This window comes from Limulus polyphemus, unplaced genomic scaffold (genome assembly GCF_000517525.1).
Source record: "Limulus polyphemus unplaced genomic scaffold, Limulus_polyphemus-2.1.2 Scaffold3971, whole genome shotgun sequence".
In the NCBI taxonomy this organism is placed as follows: domain Eukaryota; kingdom Metazoa; phylum Arthropoda; class Merostomata; order Xiphosura; family Limulidae; genus Limulus; species Limulus polyphemus.
Window position 1 is genome coordinate 37,759 of NW_013669581.1, and position 11,085 is coordinate 48,843.

Here is an 11,085-nt window from a genome sequence, read left to right on the forward strand (position 1 = left end):
TCCTCAACACCCGTTGAGAACACCCAACTCTGGTACTCAGTTGACCCTAGCCCAAGTAGACCAGCCAATTGACCCTGGAGGGGGGACAACCCCCCAAGGCCACCCGTCTACAGGAATTAAAGGCCAAAGTGGTGTGTTGCAGTGCCCCAGACACCACTCAATCACCAGGATCCTCTCCTCCCCTTCACAGATTGCCATGCAAGGCAAACAAGTGGGTGGATGTTTAGAGGAAGTAATTGAAAATACAGAACCTTCCCTGGGAGGTCCCCTCACCACGTACAGGAATCCACATCGAGGGTCAAGCAAAAATATGGAGAACATAGATCTTCAAAGATAGATAATACTTAGAATAAGTAACCATAGGTTAGAAAGGGGAACTTGTGTGAGCCAAGATAAAAACTCAGAGGAAAACTGATGAGAAAAGCTTGGAAAAAGTCTGAACTGGGGAGAAGAATGAAGACTGGCCAGGGAAGAGACAAAGCTGTCCTATAATTGGCAATTGTAAAAAATGGATAAACCACTATTGAAAAGCCAGGTAAAAAGGAAGTGAGATGAGGAAGAATAGGATGACATAGAAGGAATGGAGAATGGACCAGTAGCAGTAAACCATACATTTGCATTAATAATGTGTAAACATAAAAGAACAGCAAGAATTAATCAGAAAACAGGCTACTCTGCAAGAAAAACAAACTAGTCTCGCAAGGGAATGAGCAAATCAAACGCATGAAGATGAAGGCATAACACCTTGTGGTGAAAGATAGATGTTTGGAACTGTTGTAAAAGGGATCTTCAAAGAGGAAGAGGTTACCCAGCTGTCAAGAGTCACAGGAGTTGAATTGAGGACTGAGTCAGCCAAAGAGTAGCAATGGGAAGGATCCAACAAGGGGGTTGTATATAAATAGACAGAATCCTTGGAAGAAGTAAAAAGGAGGATAAACATAATGAAAGAGATTGGTCCAATCCTTACTGCCACAGAAAAAGGGAAACTTGGTGTAGAGGGGAGTCACAAAGGCATCAGTGAGAAGACTCCCAAAGTAGAAACAAATTTCCTCACACACACCAGATGATGGAGGGTCCTCTCTGTGGAAAGGATCAGATGCAAGTGAGAAACAAAATACCACCAGGATCTAAGCTCATAGGACATGATATTCCAATAATCAAACGTAGTGGTCATGGGCCCAAAAAAGAAATTTCAGAGACAGAAAGCAGGTTTCGTGATTAAGTAACTCCCTTTTAATTGATGTATGATTCAACAATGGAGTTATCTAAATTGATCATGACAACATGATCAAGCAGATGATACTGATGATGATGAAAGCAAACAGCTAACAGTCTTAGGACATTGATATGAAGACTATACCTCAGAAAGGGTGTAGATGTTCAGAACTGTCCCCTACCTAGAAAAAAAGCATTGGTGAACAGATGTAGGTCTGGGCAAGATGGGGAAGAAGGATGCCCAGTGTTGTGTGGGAGCAACTGGGTCACAACAATAGTGAGAGGTGAAGAGATGGAGGGAGAGATACCAGAGATGACAGGGAATCTGGTTGTTCCACTGAAGGGGATGCTTATGGGTACATTTATGTAGAACAAAGGAGTCCCCAAAAGCAATAAAACCTCCTGTGAAGGAACAGGAGGAGACGTGAGAGCTTTAGTAACCAAAAGCTCCATGTCATGAAGATGTAAAGCAGATGATGAGCCTATCTTACACATGAGTTAAAACGGCTCCCATGTGAATGAGGTAAAAACTGTGTAAGGGTCAAGAAATACCTAAAGGTGACATCTCCCAAGGGAGAAGAGAAGTTGCTGCCACAGAAGCTTCTTAGGATGGAGAAAAATGTAGTAATAGAAATGGAAACCTAAGAAATGCATCCATCATGCAAATGCTCTCATTACCCAATTGACAATATACATGGGTATGACTAACCTGAAGGGAAGGACCCAGAACTGAAAAATCCTATTATCGTGGGCAAACCAGAAACATTGTGATATGGATAAAAAGATCCATAACAAGAGATATATAACCAGCTACCATTCTCCCATTTTCTGGAGAATGATAAAAAGATGGTAGTAAAAACCCAGAGAGAAAGTGAAAACCTACTGCATGAGGCATAACCTGTAAAAAAAAAAAAAAGTTTCCTCTAAATGCCAAAGGTGCATGGGATCTGATAGAAAGACAACTGGAGAAGGAGAAAGAGGAGGTTGGGTGTGAGAAAACAGAGAAAGTTAGTGACAAAGCACATGTGTGACCCAAAGATCATTTTTAAAGAGAGTTCACAGATGTATAAAGAGAGAAAGCCAAGTTCCCACCAGACTGGAGCCTACGGTTGGTTCTAAGTGAATGTTACCTCTGTGATCCACAATGTCCAGCTGCCTAAGACAGAGACATCAATAAGGAACAAGAGGATGAGGAACAGGAAAAAGGACAACTTTGTGAAATTTCTGAGGACACGAAACCTATTTTGGGATCCCAAGGTTGAGAAATTTTGAAAAAAGTAATCAGAGAATACATTTTATACTAGAATTATGATTTTTTTTATTAGTAGTAGTTATTACAACTAAGTGATGACACTGTCACGGTGCAGTAACACCTAGATTGGACTTATGTTTAAACTAACATTAGTGATAAAGTATTTGTAGAGTTATCTCGACTGAAACACGAAGAAGAAATATGAAAAGCTTATAAAAGACCTTATCATGAAGGAAGTATGCTAGAAGGAGATCCCCAAGATAATACTAAGGGAGGCAAACACCCAAAAGCAAGACACCTAAGGGGGTTAAACTGGGTTACAACAGTCCAGAATAGAGTTCCATCTCTTGAGGATTCAAATCAACTGCAATTTTGGTCTTCTATCAATGTAGGTCACAAAAAAATGAATTCCACCTCTTTTAAATTTTCAATTTAATGAATAGGCATAATGACCAAACCAATAAAAATAAAAAAGAAATCAAGTGAACTGGGACAATGCAGAAGAGATCAAAGCCAAGGTGGCAAACAGTAAAGAGTGAATGTTGCCAGCAAAGCTATTGAGGTGGTGATGTACAGTCTCCAACAGAAGATGAAGTGCAGACAAACAGCGGAAAAGCTGAGTAAGAGCAACAAGAAAACTAGCAGATTGAGGATGAGATAGAGAAGGGGTGAAAGCCCAACTGCAAAGGAGAGATTTGAGGGACTGAATCACAAGAAAGTAGACAAATTTTGATCACATTGAAGAAAGAATGTCACATACCCAAATAATCGAAGTAGTAAAGAAAGAAAAGAATCAGAAGTAAAAGTGGGAACAGCTGGTCATAGTCATAAAAAAATCAGAAGGTTAAGCAGAAGCAACAAAAACAGGAAGTCGAGGAACCTGGATTTGAGATGAAGAACATAGGATAGAACCAACCACCTGGTGCAAAATAGTGGTAACATCATTGACCATTAGAATGCTTCCAAATGCCACTAAAACTGCATGAACATGGATCTGGAAATTCACGGTCAAAAACAATCAATGAAAGGCTTTTTTTCTTATGTAGAATAGTACTAAGTCGAGCATACAGTAAAAATGCTGTAATACAAAGAATAAGACTGAGACAATAAGTCTTAATTGAAACATACAGAACAAAAATAATGCAATAATCCTGCAATTCTGAAAAGAAAGATACAATTTGAAACACACCTGAAAGCTAACAGTGCCAAGGAAAGAATTAGCCCTTGTTCAAATGCTAGTGCTAATAGGGATTACTGTTCATGAAGGATGCCTCCCTCCTATTGCTGGAGGGCTATGGTCTAATGATGATAACATCATAGGCTGGCACAATACATGTTAGCATGTATAGGGGTAGGAGCTTCATTCAAGGCTTGTGGTGTGTAAACATATAAACACTTCTGAAGTAAAATCCAAGACATAAGATACTGAAAGAAAAGTATCAGTGTAATTAATTTATTTACTTAATACTATGTTATTTCCACCAAAATGTAATACAGTAATTAAAAAAGAAACACCGATTTGTATTTTTTATGTACTTCCATTAAATTTAAATTATCAATATCTTGTATTCACAGCTGCATTTCACTTTCATATTTGTATAGCAAAAAGAACATTCAACAAACAAGCATGAATCAGTTTTCTGTTCAATTAACTTAGTAAACCAAACTGAAAGATATAAAGAAACTCATAACAACATGTATTTAATATCTAGTCTGGTTAATTATTACTTCTGTTAATTCATATATAATTAGTGGTCCTTTCAGTTTTAAATTAAATAATTTTATCATAACACCAGCATTCCATCACTAGCTTTAACTTAAAAGTATAGATCTTAGTAACTTGTCAGTGCAATAACTATACCTATAATCTACATACTACAAACAATTGCTGCCTGTCAGTGTTCATAAAACAAAATGTTTAAGTTCTCAACCTCTGATAACCATAAAACTTTCAGGGTTCTGGATATGCTCCTGAAGGATTTTAAGTCCCCTAATTTTATTAATTTTTATGAGTTTGACACTTATCTTAATTTTTTCTCTTGTTAGTGCTTTATTGCCAACTTCCTTAACTCTGATTGTCATGAAACTTAATAGGGTTACTTGTGTATAGAAACACATTATGCTAATATAATTGTAAATTGAAAAACAATGATTTATAAGCCTAATGAAGTGGTTTTATTTTGAGGAATATACTATATTAAATTAAGATGCTATCATCAGGTGTTATGCTGTTAAGCTTGTGTAACAGTATACTATACTAGCAGGTCATCACTAGATGGTGTTAATTAGTCTGATGGTTAGCTTATGTAATAGTAGGTTATACGTCATGGTATACCAGGAGGTGTTAGCTTGTCCAACAGTACATTACCCTAGCATATTAGAATTAGATAATGTTAGCTCATTTAACAGTATATCATACTAGAATGTCATTATAATATGTTTAACTTATCTGACAGTAGAGAGGAATGACATCACAACAGCACATTGTCTCGCAGCACACTTTACTAGCACCTGATCATTAAAGGGTGTAAGCCCTTCTAATATTACATTAAACAAAAGTGTCGTCACTCACTAGGAGTTAAGCTGTTAAGCTTTTCTAACAGTACATTATACAATCATGTTATCACCAGATATTGTTAATGTGTCTAACAGTATTTTATATTATCAATCTATCACTATACTTTTTTAGCTTATCTGACAATATATTATACTACCATGTCATTACTAGATTTTTAGCTTGTGTAACAGTACAGTATACTAGCATGTCATCACCAGATGGTGTTAGCTTGTGTCTGTATTTCCATGTAAATAACTCGCACCCTGGTGTACCCCACACCTGAGGAAAAAGTGCTCTAAGAAACTTTTAGGTATGTATTACCTGCAGTCGTATGTACCCCACAAGCCAGCAACACAGAAAAATTTTGGAAGAAAAGAAATATTAAAGAATCCTGTTAGAATAGGGTAACACAATAAAACCCTCACTAAACAGAGATTCTCAATTAAGAAGTAAGTAACTTGTGGCTACCATTGGCTACAGGAAATCATTCCACCAATCAGAAACAGGGATAAACTATCCAACTAAAACACATCCTCCGCAATCCACCAGGATACTATAAAGATTGATGCCATACACACACTAACCTGAAGACAAAAGATGGAATACTTTCAAAACATTGTCCTCTATACTTGTGTTTCTACAACAGACAGTTGTCATCCATTCAACTAAATTCACCATGTTGGCTGTTGAATTTTTTTATCATTTTAAGAAATCTTCCATATTATTATAAATCACTATAAAAAATTACTGCTGTACAATGTCTGCTGTCAATACTAGAAAGAGAAAATGTAAATGTTACATGGCTGAATTCAAACTGAAAGTCCTCCAGTATGTGGAAGAATATGGCAACAAAGAGGCTGGTTGTGTTTCAAGTCGATGAAAAATCTATGCAAGTGGTGGAAACAACAGCCAAAATTAAAAGAAATACCAAAGACTATATGAACCATGAGGATTGGGCATGCAAAGTGGCCAACATTGGAAGAAGACCTGAAGGCTTGGGGTATATCACAGAGAGATGTGGGCCATTCAGTATCCATGACCTTGATGTGCTTTCAAGTGCAGCAAATGACTAACCAGATGGGTATCGTCAATTTTATTGGAGTACCTTCATGGTGTTTCAAATTCAAGAAATGAAACAGACTATCTGTTAGAGTTAGAACAACTGTGGGCCAAAGGCTACCCATGAACTTTGAAGTTAAAGAAAAAAGCTTCTTGGAGTTTATTGAAAAGAAGATGGTAAATTTGGGAATCCATACACCGTATTTTCTTGGTAACACAGATGAGGTGCTCATCAGCTATGATGCACCACCATCAAGAACTGTTGAAACAAAATCTCCTTGACTAACACATTACGATTATGGGACATGGAAAAAATATTTCACCTTTGTATCTTTCTGCTTCACTGATGGAACCAAGGTCAGCTGATGGTCATCTTCAAAAGAAAAACACAGCTCAAAGAGAATTTCCACACTGGCATTTTTGTGAGGGCAAACAAATCAGGCTGGATGAAGGAGGATGGAATGGAAGAGTGGGCTGAAAACTGCTGGTGGCAGCAACCAGGGGCCTTCTTCACCAAAAAAGAAAATGCTCTTGGTATTTGACTCTATGTCAGCCCATAAGTGCATCTCTGTCAAGAAGAAATTTTAAAAAACTGACACTGAAATAGCTGTAATCCCTGGAGGGCTCACAAAGAAACTGCAGCCACTTGACCTCACCATAAATAGTGTGTTCAAACTGAATGTTAGGAAAAATGGATAATGGATGGCCTGTATGAATATACAGCTTCTGGGAAAATGTAGAAGGCCAACTATGCTGAAGTTTGCCATTGGGTTATAGAAGCATGGAATGCTGTCAAAGTATCAACAATTCTGAATGCTTTTAAGAAAAAAAGTGGGTTGACTTCTGATGAAGAGGAGGATGAGAGCAATAACGATGTTGATTGCAATACACCTACACTTGCCGACTCTTGCTGTTTGACAGTGAAGGTTAGAAGCAAAACATTGGATAAGTTTAACAACTTAAGGCAACAATAATGTAAAAATATTTTATTGAAAATCCTTATAAAGTGATATTTAATTACTCTAAGTATGTGTTAAACAATGTTGAAAAAAGGATTTTAGCTCATGTTCTAAAATTTAGTATTCCCAATAGGCTTAAACACGAAGATTTAGTTTTTACTATTTGAAATGTTTTTACAAATACTTTCATAAACATACCTGGAACTAATCAGGATAATCCTTTAGTAACACATTTTCTTCTTGGCCCATCCCTACATACTAAGCACTACAGCGATTAGTGATTAGAATTGAAATCAGTAGAATAGCTTTGACTGCTTTTAATAATTACAATAGTGATAACAAACACTTCTTAAATTTAATTTCAGAAGAACTGAAGCATTAAAAAGTCTTAGTAAAAATGACAGTAGTGTTATTTCCAAGTCAGACAATAGTATTATTGTTCTAGATAAAAGTGATTATTTAAGAAAAGCATAAGAAATTGCCAGTGACTGGACCAAGTTTTAGAAATGGCAATATGATCCTACAGAGAAAATGGAGGCTAAGTTACATCAGTATTTACTACAACTGAAGAAAGACAGTACTGGAATATCAGACCATCAGGAAGACATCCTGGAATGTTTTATAGGTTACCAAAAATTTACAAAGGAGATACCACTTATGACCAATAGTATCAAATTTTGGAACTCACAATCACACTTTGACAGGTTTATTGCACAATTTTTGACAAAATTCATCACAAATAAATACACCCTGGAAGACAGTTTTGAGTTGTGTCATGAAATACAACAATTGAGGCTTGACAGTAGCATTCATTGAGCTAGCTTTGACATCAAATCATTTTACACTAACATACCATTATAGAACATACATCTAACACTATTCCCAGTTTGCCCCTGAAGAAGAAAGGTCCACCTTTCAAAAATGCTTGGATTATAAGGTTTTTATTCACTTCTATCAACTTCTTGTGCCTACGTGTGTTTCTAACATCATGAATACATCTAAGTGTTGATATGATTTAAAATGACAATTCCAACAGACATTCCAAAATCAGTTTTTTAAACTAACTAAAAAGTTTCATTTTAGTTTGAATGGAAGCTATATAAAGAGATTTATGATGTTACCACAGGTTCAAGATTGATGCCATCTCTTAATAATTTATTCTTGTGTTTCAACAAAATCAGCAGTTGCAAAACTGCCCGCAACAATTTAAACCACTCTACTAAAAGTTCTGATCAAGTTTCCCGATTCTTACAATATCTGAACAGCAAACACAGTAATATGAAGTTTACTGTAGAAATTCAGGAGGATCAAAAACTTCCATTCTTGGACACTAAATCAGTAATAACAGTGGACAATTCAACTATGAAGTGGATCACAAAAAAAAACATTCACAGGATCATATTTTAACAGTGCAAGCATTGCTTCTAGTATTTTTAAAGAAAATTTAGTTAAAATACTTTTCTAACATGCTTTTGAGATATCTAGCATATATGATTTGCATGACTATCAAAGAACTCTTATGTAAAAATTATTTTCCAGGTTAGTTACATTATCAATGGAATATTTTGTTGCTATTTAAATAAGTGAAGAGTTGATATACCTTGTATTATAGATGTGCCTAAGTATATTTTGGTTATTAGTCTAAATATTCTTTGATTATAAATCTAAATATTTTTTTGATTATCAAAGAATCAGCTGAAAAATGTCATTCATAGGGTATACCAGAATATACAACTGAGGTGTTCTTTTTAAACCTAATTGTCACCTTAGTTTCTTCTTTAATTTCAAGGACCAAATTCTAAGTTTACAATCTTTTTGGGTCATTCACAAATGTACTTGCCCCTCTTGTCAGCAGAGCTAATTGGTTCTTGTAAAATAAAATGAATAACACATGTGAAAGACTATGCTAGCCTAAGGTTACCAGTTAAATCTAATGTACTTCTACATGCCCGAAGCAAATGTTCCATTCATTCTAATTTGTTTAAGATCTTGACCAGGATCAATGATGAACAGATCTTCCAAATAATGGCTCAATTATAAGCAGAGTCCTAAAATTAATGTTCTTATTTCTGCAAACACTTTAAAGATGAAGCAATGAAAATGTAGGAAATACATTATATTAGCATAGTATAAGCTGGTTTAACAGTATTAAGCTAAGGTGTCATCACTAGAAGGACTTAAACTGTTAAGCTCGTCTAAAATTACATTAAACAAGCACTTTATCATTAGATGGTGTTAATTTGTTTAACAGTAAATAATACCTGCATATTATCACCAGATGTTGTTAGCTTGTTGCATGTTATCAGTAGGAAAGCCTAACCAACAAGGTGAAGTGGGAACAACCACAGCAGATGGTATTCCAGAAGTTAAAGAACATGTTAGGAAGTTTGTCAATCCTTAGAATGACAGACTTCAACAAACCATTCATCATTCAGGCTGATGCTTCATACATTGGAATTAGACCAGTACTCCTACAAGAACACGAAGACAGACTGTTTGCAATAATGTAAGTAAAAAGCTGTAGAGTAGTGAGAACTACTCTTAATCAAACAAGCATGTCTGAACATCATATTTGCCATCTGCAAGGCCAAGAAATACCTTTATGGGAAGGAGTTAACCATCCAGATGGACCATCAACCACTTGCAAAAATCCAGAGGCACAAAATCAACAGTGCGAGGATCATAAGGTGGGCATTTACCTCCAGAACTATAGGTTCCACATTGAAGCCATCAAGAGGACTGCAAATGTTAGTGCAGACTGAATGAATAGACTTTATGTATGAACCAAAAACAGTCTTTGTATATAGTGTAAAAAATATTGTAAATATTTGTCCTGAAGGGAGGCTTATTGTTAAATATATACAACTCTTCATTTTAAGTTTAATCCTTTTGAGATGGGTCATGGGTGAAAGGCCATGTCATCTCGTTTGTTGACTCGCATTCAAAATTTTATTCAACTACTATTTCATGAATTCATGTCCATAAGTTTGGTATCCAAACTGTAGATTATAATTCAAATTTTAGTACTATATATTACTCAATTTCTTAATTTAAAAGCAAATATTAAAAACACAGATAAACGTTTTTGGAAACACTCCCTTATATATACTTACTTCTGCACACACACACATACTTCTATATATGAGATGAATAACCAATCGGAAGCTCAGAATGTTCCCCTAGTGACCTTCTCATCAATTTTAAATTCTTAGGACACCATTTCTTGCTTTTGAAACAATATTTCAATGAGGTAGAGTATGTCTTTAGTCTGCTCAAAATTTTATATATTTTTTAGACTAAAATACATCTTTGTTACCAAGCTTGATAGATTATAGTGGAATTCTATGGTATTAATGTAGTAATTTATGATTTTCTAGTCATTCAAATGCATATATAAACCTAAAAAAATATATTTTGTTTCATATCATCCACATGCAAAATTTTTAAAGGCTTAGCAATCTACGTCAAGCAGCAACCAAGTATGAAGGTCGATAATAGAAGAGAATTGTTTGCTTTACTTCTTTAGTTACTGTTCTATGTTTTAAGAAAAACAAGTTTAAGAACTTATTTCAAAATAGCAATAATCTGTACATGCATATAATGTATAATAATTGAAATATGACTATTTTACAAAATACTAGTCTACTAAAACAAAGCCAAGACAAGTTGCTTTGTACAGACCAAAGGTCACCCATGTTATCTGATACAGTAACATGAGTGCACGTGAGCCGCGTCATTGCAACTTCTGTAAAGGTCAATATAATCAAAATAATAAATATATAATGTCATGAGATTTAAGCTATTTCATCTAAACATTTATGTTTTCATGTTATAATTTGTGTTCATTCTAGAATGAAAGAGACAAAATTTATATTTATTTCCTACTTTTTTTATGGTGGTTGCGAGATTGGTCAAATTTACCGAACCTGTACAGAGATTAATTATTGAAAATAAGAGATAAAATAGTTTTTCCTTAAGAAATGTTTGATCAATATTCAGACACTATAAAGATTTTGCATGTGGAATTTCAAAATTTTCTGATG

General features: G+C 35.1%; 1 protein-coding gene across 1 annotated transcript in view; it reads right to left on the bottom strand.

Moving 5' to 3' along the window:
* LOC106470374 (CAP-Gly domain-containing linker protein 4-like) overlaps nt 1-11,085 on the bottom strand; it is a 70,627-nt gene that overhangs the window by 35,179 nt on the left and 24,363 nt on the right. The window lies entirely within an intron of this gene.